This window comes from Lutra lutra, chromosome 9 (assembly GCF_902655055.1).
Source record: "Lutra lutra chromosome 9, mLutLut1.2, whole genome shotgun sequence".
Classification (NCBI taxonomy): Eukaryota; Metazoa; Chordata; class Mammalia; order Carnivora; family Mustelidae; genus Lutra; species Lutra lutra.
Genome location: NC_062286.1, coordinates 119,407,684 through 119,417,652, shown reverse-complemented (window position 1 = coordinate 119,417,652; position 9,969 = coordinate 119,407,684).

The window sequence follows — 9,969 nt, the reverse complement described above, 5'->3', positions numbered from 1 at the left end:
CAAGTGCCAGAGAACAAAGCAAGTTCTTCAAGCCTCGTCCTGCTCTAAAATCAAGACCTTGTCTCCCAACCCCTGCTCCTGTTTCTGGGAGACCTTCCTGAGGTCTAGCAGTGATCAGGCAACCAATTTGCTCACTGCTTCCCTGGGTTTGAGCTGAGTTGTTGATAATCCTGCCATGGACCCTCCTAGTGTATTTCTTCATTTTATTTTTCCTTATGCCACTGGGTGAGTTTTATCAAATGTGAGAAATAGATACATGTCAGATGCATGACCTTGGTCCCTGGAGAGTTTTGAGGACGTTCCCTGGAAATGATACTCTGTTCTCCACATTAGGCCTATCCTGGATATCCAAGGATTTGGGGAAAAAGTTGATGGGATTTATTTTTTATCTCTTCCTCCACTCTCTATCATTCCAAAATCTCCGGGTTAGAGGCCACCTGGTTGGGCAGGTGTAAACAGTAGGTATTTTGAGCATTTACTCTGCCCGCCTCAACTTCCCACTATGCAGAGGGTCTATTGATCTGAAGCCAAGGCCTCAGGGATGGGGTAAGTGTGGCCACATCTCTGGGCTCCACAAAAGTGGAGAAGGTCCCAGCATAGAGGCGTGGCACACTACAGCACAGCCAGCAGTTTCACTCCCTTCCTGGGACCTCACATCCTCCCCAGCCATGTGGTGAGTGTATCACCCAGGAGAAGCAGCAGAAACCCAATCCACACTGGTTACAATGGTTCATTACATGTGGCAGCTGGACTGGGCTGGGGCATGCCCAGATAGCTGGTAAAATGCTATTTCTGGGTGTGTCTGCAGGGGTGTTTCCAGGAGAGATTGGCATTTGAATTGAACCCAGTAAAGCAGAAGACCCTCCCTAATGCAGTGGGCATCACCCAATCTGTTTAGGGCTGAATCGAACAAAAAGAGGGAGGAAGGGTGAATTCACCTTCTTTCTGCTTGAGCTGAAATATCCATCTTCTCCGTTTGGACATTGGCATTCCTGGTCCTCAGGCTTTCAGGCTCACATCAGGACTTACATCAGCTCCCTCCACCGCCAAGTTCTCAGGCCTTCAGATTCAGACAGAATTATACACCAGCTTTCCTGGTTCGTGGGACTTCCTGGCCCCCATAACCACATGTAGCAGTTCCTATAGTAAGTCTCTCTTATTTGTCAGAGAGAGCGAGAGAGCAGAAGCACTAGGAGCAGCAGAGGGACGGAGAGAAGAAGCCCCCCATCCTCCCCGAGTAAGGAGCCTGATGCAAGGCTTGATCCCAGGACCCTGGGATTAGGACCTGAGCCAAAGGCAGATGCTTAACCCACTGAGCCATCTAGGCGCCCCTCTTCTTATATTTATCCCTACATATCCTACTGGATCTGCTTCTCTGGAGTCTCCTGACTTATACACCAACTTAAGAGAAAGGGAGACTGTCTCCTGCAATGCAAAAAGGAAGTTAACAACCAAACCTCAGGCTGGGGAGGGATGGACCTGTGCCACCTAATTCCTGGCACCTGGGGCTGGAGGCCACCAGGATTCCCTGAACCCCACCCTAGCTCTGCTCCTCAATGTGTCAGATTCCTTCTCTCTTACTTCAGGTGCCACCATGGTCACCCACATTCCTTCTCTTTTCACACCAGAGAAAGGAGCTGACTCACTCCAATACAGATTAAAGGACTCTGGCCCAGTTTGGATCAGATGCCACCAAGAATCGGGTCACTCAGCTGTGACCACGTGAACAGAATGTAAAAACATGGGGCGCCTCCTAGAGCCACAAGGTGAGACCAGAGAGGAAAGGGAATTCCTGGAAGAATGGGGGTGCAGATTCCTGAAGGAAGTAGGAATTATGCCAAGCATGGAACCTCAGAATCCTTCTCAACACAGCACTCTAGATCACCACTACCACTGGGTCAGACTGATCCAATGAGATAAAACCATCAATCTAAACTTTAGACCCCAGACCGATAGAACATCGGGAAGGATCTTTTAGGTCCATCCTCCTTGGCATCCACCAAAATAACCAAAACTTTATAAAGGACCTCATAGATCAATGACCAAATGACTTGTGGCAAAGATTCCAGAATTTCACCAAGTCCCCGAAATTTTCCTCCCAGGCCCCAGAATTAGCTGGTACCCATCAGATGTCCTCTGTCGATAGCTAGTTAGTGATCACTCAACACATTAGATGGCTTCCATCCCTAATGTTGGCAGGTGGGACCCACTACGCAGTCTGAGTATTTTTATTTTGCTCTGTTCGTAACTAAGACTGGCGCTGGGGACTCTGAATGGCTGCGCGATGTGTCAAGACAGTTAAACAAACAAAGCCATCACGTCCGTTTGCTCACACGCCAATCCTTGGCTGGGCCCTGGCAGGGCCGGAAGGCTCTCTGTTCATTTTTCTTTAGAGGCAGTGTACTCCTCTGAATGTCTTTGTTATTATTATTGATCTCCCTGGGTCTCCTTATGGCCAGAAATAAGGAATCCAATTTGATTAAGGGCTGATTTGGCCTGCGAGGCAAGACGCGCCAATACAACAGTGGAGACTGGAGCAGGAACAAATTTGGTTAGAGTTGACCCAACACATTCGGGTGGCAGCAAGGCCACCGGTGCCCTTCAGGGGCCCCTTCCAGCTGTCAGCCTCCTCCACCCCTTTTCTGCTGACCTCTGACTCAGATGGGGGTTTAAAAAAAATTTTTTTTAAGATTTTATTTATTTATTTGACAGACAGAGATCCCAAGTAGGCAGAGAGGCAGGCAGTAGAGAGAGTTGGAAGCAGGCTCCCTGCTGAGCAGAGAGCCCGATGCGGGACTCGATTCCAGGACCCCGGGATCATGACCTGAGCCGAAGGCAGACACTTAACTGACTGAGCCACCCAGGTGTCCCTCGGATGGGGGTTTTTAATGTAACTAACGGAAGATATTGCCAAGGCTTACACGGTCCACAGCTCCGTATCTGAGCCTCCATCCCCTTAACGTCTCTCAGAAGTGTGAAGAGGTGATTCATGCTGGCTTTGGAGTCCAGCCAACTTGGGTTCACATCCTAGCTCTACGACACACAGTGGGGCCCTGGGCAAGTCATCTGCACAATGAGTATATTACGCTGACATCCCTTCAGGTTGTGATGGCAGAAATTCTCTGTTGTCTTTTGCCTTTCAAGCCTTCATCCTCTCAGTTCAGCCCTAGCGAGCTTCTCGTAGGTCCCTCCCAAGTGCCAATGGCCTTCCAACCCAACGTATTCTCATGGCTGAACTCTCTTTCCTTTACTGTTCGCCTGTCAGGTCTCTGCGTAGGAGCCACTTCCTCCAGGAAGCTTTCCCTTGCCTCCTCCCCTTCCCCCAGATGGGTCAAGGGCCCTGGCTCTGGGCCCCACCGTCCGTCATCTCTCTGCCCAGCAATTGTCTGCCTCCCCATCAGCCCAGGAGCCCTGGGAGGGCTGAGACGGGGCGTCTCCTATGTCTCTGCCTCCTCAGTACCAGGCCCACAGCAGGCACCCAATGCATGAATCAAGTCTGACGATATTTTACTGTCCTGGTTACTATTGCTGTGAACAAATTACCCCAAAACCTACCAGCATACAACCCTTTATTAGGCTCACAGAGTCTGCGGGTCATGACTACAGACAGGGTGTGAAGGGCATGGCTTTTCTTTGCTCCATGACCATGGCCTCCAGCGGCAAGTTGGGAGGCTGGGAACTGGGGATGTCCCCAGCCACACCTCTGGAGGTTATCTTGGCTACTGGACGAACCTCTGGCTGAAATGTACAACTGAACCCCTTACCGGTGGCCTGTCCCCACAGCCTGGACTTCCTTGCAGCCGAGTGACCTCGGGGCAGTCGAGCTGCTGTAGGAACTCCAATAGGAGCGTCCCCGTGAGCAAGTGGCAGGAGCCGGTGCCTTTTAAGGCCCAGCCTCAGGGGCCACACAGTCGTTCCTGCTGCCTTCAGAGAAGGTTTGGACACGTTTTAAAACTGCTCAGTTTTCTTTCAGCTTCCACTTAGGACGTAGAAAGCTGGAAAGAGGATCACTTCCACCTTTGCCATAAGAAAAACCCAGATCATCTGTGATGTTATGACTTTCCTTGTAGCTATCAGAGAGCTGAGATCACAGGGCAAACAACTGGCCTGACATCTCGAGGCACAGGCATTGGGGCCCCTGCATGGTTCAGCGTCCGACTCTTGGGTTCGGTTGCGGTCATCTCAGGGTCATGATCTCAGGGTCATGCGATCGAGCCCCAGCTGGGGCTCTGCGCTCAGCATGACGTCTTTCTCATCTGAGCTGGAGATTCTCTCTCCCTCCCCCTTTGCTCTTCCCCCTGCTCGTGCTCTCTCTCTCTCTCAAACAAATAAATAAAATCTAAGAAGACACAGTCACCTCCAAGGAAGATGGGACTTGAGCTCTTGCTGACTCAGAGCTGATACCAATAAACCAGAAAGAATCCAAATAAATTTTTAAAAAGCTGCGAAGGCCGAGTGTGGGCTGGTATGGTGGTGTGGATCCCCTGAGGGCAGCCGACTAAGGGGAAATTTGTACCCCCAACAGGCTCTTCTCTGCAGACTGCACTGGGCGCTGTGAGGGAGACTGGGGGTTAGGGAGCCTACCTTGGGGTGCGGGCCTAGCAGAAGGAACAGCTGCCACTGCTGGAAGAAAGGCCATAGGCACTGGGGAAGGGGACAGCAAGCCCCAGGGCCCTTGGTGTCCACTGAAGCTGGGGGAAAGGCACAGAAAAATCCCTATGCCAGTGAGAGAGAGCTGGATCACTAAGTCCCGCGGTCTCAGAGCACCTGCCTAAGACTTAAACAGAACCTTAAGAACAGAGGGCAGCTCCCACACCTTCTGCTTCCAGACTAGCAAGTACCAGTAAGAGCTGTCTGCTGCTGGAGGCCGGCAGGATCACACAGGAGGAACCTCTTCCTGGCGCAGGATCACAGGCAAAATCTAAAGCTGGGGGTGAAACCGGATCATTGGGGGGAAAACCATCCACCAACCCAGCTCCCACCCTGAATACAAAGCAGCTCTAGAGGAATTTGGAGTGTGATGCGCTGACAGCAATCCTTGGAACAAAACCCCAATCCGGCTCAACTCCTGTCCATACTGATCCACCCCCATGCTGAAGAGCTGGCAAAGGAAAAGGCATGACTGTGTTCAGGCACAGATACTATTTACTTCAGTCTCTACTGACCTACACAAGACATCGAGTGTCCGACTCTTGATTTTCATTTGGGTCATGATCTCAGGGTCACGAGATCAAGCCCAGCGTGGAGCCCCACGAGGGCCCCATGTCAGGCCCCCATGCTTCGTACAGAGCCTGCTTGAGATTCTCTCTCTCCCTCTGCCCCTCCCCTGCTCACACGCTCACCCACACACTCTCTCTCTCTCTAAATAAAATCTGAAAAGAAAAAAAAAAAAAACAAGGGGCATCTGGGTGGCTCAGACAGTTACGAGTCTGCCTTCAGCTCAGGTCATGATCCCAGGATCCTGGAATCAAGTCCCACATCCCGCTCCCTGATTTGCAGAGAGTCTGTTTCTCCCTCTCCCTGTCTGCCGCTCCCACTGCTTGTGCTTTCTCTCTCTGTGTCAAATACATAAATAAAATCTTTAAAAAAATTTTTTTACAAGAGTTTGTTAAAAAAAAACAAAAAACCCAACTATGCAAAGCAGAAGGTATCTTTAAAGTATGAAAAGAGGCAGCACCTGGGTAGCTCAGTCAATTAAGCACTGATTCTTGGTTTCAGCTTAGGTCAGGATCTCGGCATCCTGGGGTCAAGCCCAAGTCTGGCTCTGCACTCAACGCAGAAGCTGCTTGTTTTCTCCCTCCACTTCTCCACCTGCTCTCTCACGCATGCTCTCTCTCTCTCACAAATAAATAAAATCTTTAATAAATAAATAAATAAATAAATGAAGTGCTGAAAGAGGCTTCCACCTTTAAAGTTTGGAATGGAGTGACGTCCTTAAAGTGCCAAAAGAAAACAACAACAACAAAAAAAAAACCACAAAAAACCCTGTCAATCCAAAGTTCTATGCCCAGAGGAAATGTCTTTCAAAAGTAAGCAAGAAATGTGAGACCACTTCAGTTAAACAGCACCAGAGAATTAATTACCAGCATGTGTTAAAGGAAGTTGTTCAGGAAGAAGAAATATGATACCAGAAAGAAACTTATATCAATGCAAAGAAACGAGAAGTGCTAGAAATGGCATAAATGAAGGCAAAAATAAAAGTGATTGTTCTAAGTACAGCACGGGGACGAGAGTCAATAAGATTGTAGTAAGTCTGAATGGTGACAGATGGTCACTACACTTACCGTGATGAGCATTTTGTAATGGACGTAATTTGTTGAATCGCCATGTTGGGAAGCTGAAACTACTATGTCAACTGTACTTCCATTAAAAATAAAAATAAGACAATAAATAAAAATTGTTTCATATGTTTAATTACTCTAAAAGATATGTGACTGTCTAAAGCAAAACGGTAGAAATACATTGTGTGTTTGTAGTACTTGTGAAAATAAGATGCGTGAGAAATGGTGGGAAAGAGTTCAGAGCACATGGCCCTCGGGCCTTACACATGCAAAAAAGTATAACATTAACAGAAGGTAAGCCCCCAGACAGCTACTAAAGCCACCGAGGTCACCCTCCCGGCAAGGATTTACTCCATATCTTCCACATGCCAGATTCCAGCCAGTCCTGTGGATACCAGACACTCACCGAGCTCACAGGGGTAGCATCCTGGGGGCTGATAGTGACAAGTACCTGGCAGAGAAGTGGCACAAAGGACACATCAAGGAATGTGGATTTCTTAGTAGTTTGTCCCACACTCTAAGCCCTTCATATGGTCTGGGGTCTTCAGGTTATATAGGACAGACAGAAGGACAGATGTCACCGGTTGTTAAGTGTGACTTTTCCTTGTTGCTTCAGAATCAGCAATGGGACTCAGGACAGAAGATGAATAGGTACCAAGCTCCTTTCTCAAGATAGCCAAGATATCTCTCTAGCTATCTCAAGATATCTCAAGATAGCCAGAGAAGGCAACTGGCTCTTTTGCTCCCCAAGTGTCCTTCTCTGAATATGCAGGTGAGGGGGACAGTCTTTGGAGTTGGGTGTGCTGTCAAAGGAGGCGGGGACAGATGGTATTATTACAGCTTTCTGTCCCCTGACAGGGGAGAGGAACTCCCACTCCTCCAGCCCAAGCCAAATGAAGGGGACTCCAAGAGAAATCTCAGAAGCTGGGGGTGCCATTTAAAGGGGGAGACCAGCACCTCATTCTTATTAGATGTCTGCTTGGGCTCACCCATTCCTGGTGACTCTCTTAGTGGGAGAAGAACTGGGGAGGGGTGACCAGGCAGAGAGAGGAGACACCTGGAGCAACCTGTGTTCCAGCGTCTGAGTGGCAAGGTTGTGGGAGGTTTCTGGTCCTTAGAAGATGTACCTAGAAATGCTCACATTTACATAAAGAAACTCTGTAAGGAGACACAAGGGACTAAGAAATGTGGTGGGTGATGAGAAGGGGACAGTTGAGAGAAATGTGGAAGTGAGACTTTGTGGCTAGTTTGTTTGTTTTTTCAGTGTGTGACTAGTTTGGTGTTTGAAACCAGTGAGCATGTGACTCTGGAGGGATTTTTCCCCAGCCCCACCTGGCAAGTGGGTGTCTGACAATTTAGCTCAACTCTGATATGACCTGCCTGGAGATAACATCAGATCCCACAGGTTGAGGGCTCAGTCCCACAAGACTGCCCCCACTTCAGCTACGGCGGGAAGTTGCCACAACTCCCTCCCTGGGTTCAATGGATTTGCTAGAGCGGCTCAGAGAAATATTGTTCACATTTACCAGTTTATTTTGAAGGACAGAGATGAAGAGCCAGAAGAAGAAATACAAAGAGCGGGGTCCAGAAGGGTCCTGAGCGCAAGAACTTCTGTCCCCTTGGAACTGGGATGTGTCCCCTTTCCGGGGGATACGTTCACCAACTTGGAAGCTCATTAAATCGAGTTGTTCAAGAATTTGCAGAAAGCTTAGCTTCTCTTAGCTTCCCCCAGGTCGATGGGTGGAGCTGAAAGTTCTAACCCTCTAGTCATTTGGTCTTCCTGGTGACCTGCAGAACTTTCCAAAAAGTGACCTCATTAACATAATAAACTCAGGTGTGGTTGAAAGGGGCTTGAATAATAGAAGATACCTTTATCACGCTTATCATTTCAGAAATTCCAAGAATTTTAGGAGCTCTGTGCCAGCAATGGGATGAGGACCCATATATATATATTTTTTTAAGATTTTATTTATTTATTTGCAAAAGAGAGAAAGAGCACAAGGAGGGGGAGCAGCAGGCAGGTGTGAGGGAAGCAGGCTCCCCAATGAGCAGAGAGCCTGATGTGGGGCTCGATTCCAGGACCCTGGGATCATGACCCCAGCCTAAGGCAGAGGCTTTAATCCACTGAGCCACCCAGGCGCTTCCCCCTCTCATACATATTTCTTATCGTAAGTCCTAATATCACAGTAATCAATTCTAAAAAATTAACTTACAGGGGCACCTGGGTGGCTCAGTCAGTTAAGCATCTTGCCTTTGGCTCAGGTCATGACCCCCGGGATGGAGCCCCAGCGGCGTTGGGCTCCCTGCTCAGCGGGGAGCCTGCTTCTCCCTCTCCTCCCTGCTTGTGCTCTCTCTCACTATCTCTGTCTCTCTCTTTCAAATAAATAAATGAAAAAATTTTAAAATATTTTATTTATTTATTGGACAGACAGAGATCACAAGTAGGCAGAGAGGCAGGCGGAGAGAGAGGAGGAAGCAGGCTCCCCGCAGAGCAGAGAGCCCAACTCGGGGCTCGATCCCAGGACCCCGGGGTCATGATCTGAGCCGAAGGCAGAGACTTTAACCCACTGAGCCACCCAGGCACCCCTGAAATCTTTTATTTAAAAAAGGGGGGGGGGCGCCCAGGTAAGCAAAGGGTAAGGAACGGGAGCTACGGTCGGCTAGGCTGAGTCTGCTGTTTATTTTGCGGTTAATAGGGAGCCGTAGAAGGAGTCATATAAAAGCAGAGGATGGAGACATGTAGGACATGACAAGACTTGTAAGCGGCCAGGGTGGAGGGTGGCTTGTTGGTGGGAAGGCTAGAGCTAGGAGAGCAGCATCAAGGAGGCGGGTATGATCACCCAAACAAAGTACATGGCCACTGATCCAGGGCCGAGATCCAGGGTGGGTGGGGAGAGTTGGGGGTTGGGGCGAGGAGGGACAGTCAGAGAGGGACGTGTTGAGGAGGGGAAGCCAGAAGGCAGAGCTAAGGAGGCCTCCCCTGGGGGGCAGGGAGCCAGCTCCTTTCCCTTCAGAAGAGATGGGGATGTGTGGACATCAACCTCTGAGCTCCACCCAGCCATGCTGGCCCCTGGGAAACCCCTACTCCCTCTCCAGGGGCCAGTCAGTATTCCTCCTGTGTGCAGCCCCCTAATTGGTGAAAGAAGTGTGCGAGGCTGCCCTCTTGCCATGGCTGACAAATGCCTGTCTGAACAAGAGCTGGGGGAGGGCCATGGAGTTCTCTGTTCAGCTTCCCTGCTCCCAGTTCCCCAGGTCCTGCTGCTCCTGTAAGCTTTGGGAACCAACAAAACCCGGTGCTTGATGGGGCCACCCAGTCACCCATCATGCAAGTTCCGTGCACTGAGACACTGAGACGGGGGGAAGTCCAGCAGCCGAGATCCAAGCCAGGGTCCCTGAGTAAGAGCGGGGAAGGTGGGTGGTGGGGCTCAGCAGGAAGAACATGGGCTCAGGGCAGTCGAATCTGTCAATCACCACAGCTCTCTGAGCTACGACTTCTGCCTTAAATGAGGATAACGTTCTGCGTGGCAGATGGTACAAGTTACTAGCTCCAGACCTCCTTGCTCTACTCCTTTACTAAGAGAACCACAATTACTGCACGGTGGGAAAGAAAGGTGCCACCCAAAACCTCACTCTTTTCAGTTCTCTTTGCAGCCTGTGGTCGCCCTGTGACCGGGTTCCGGACAAACGA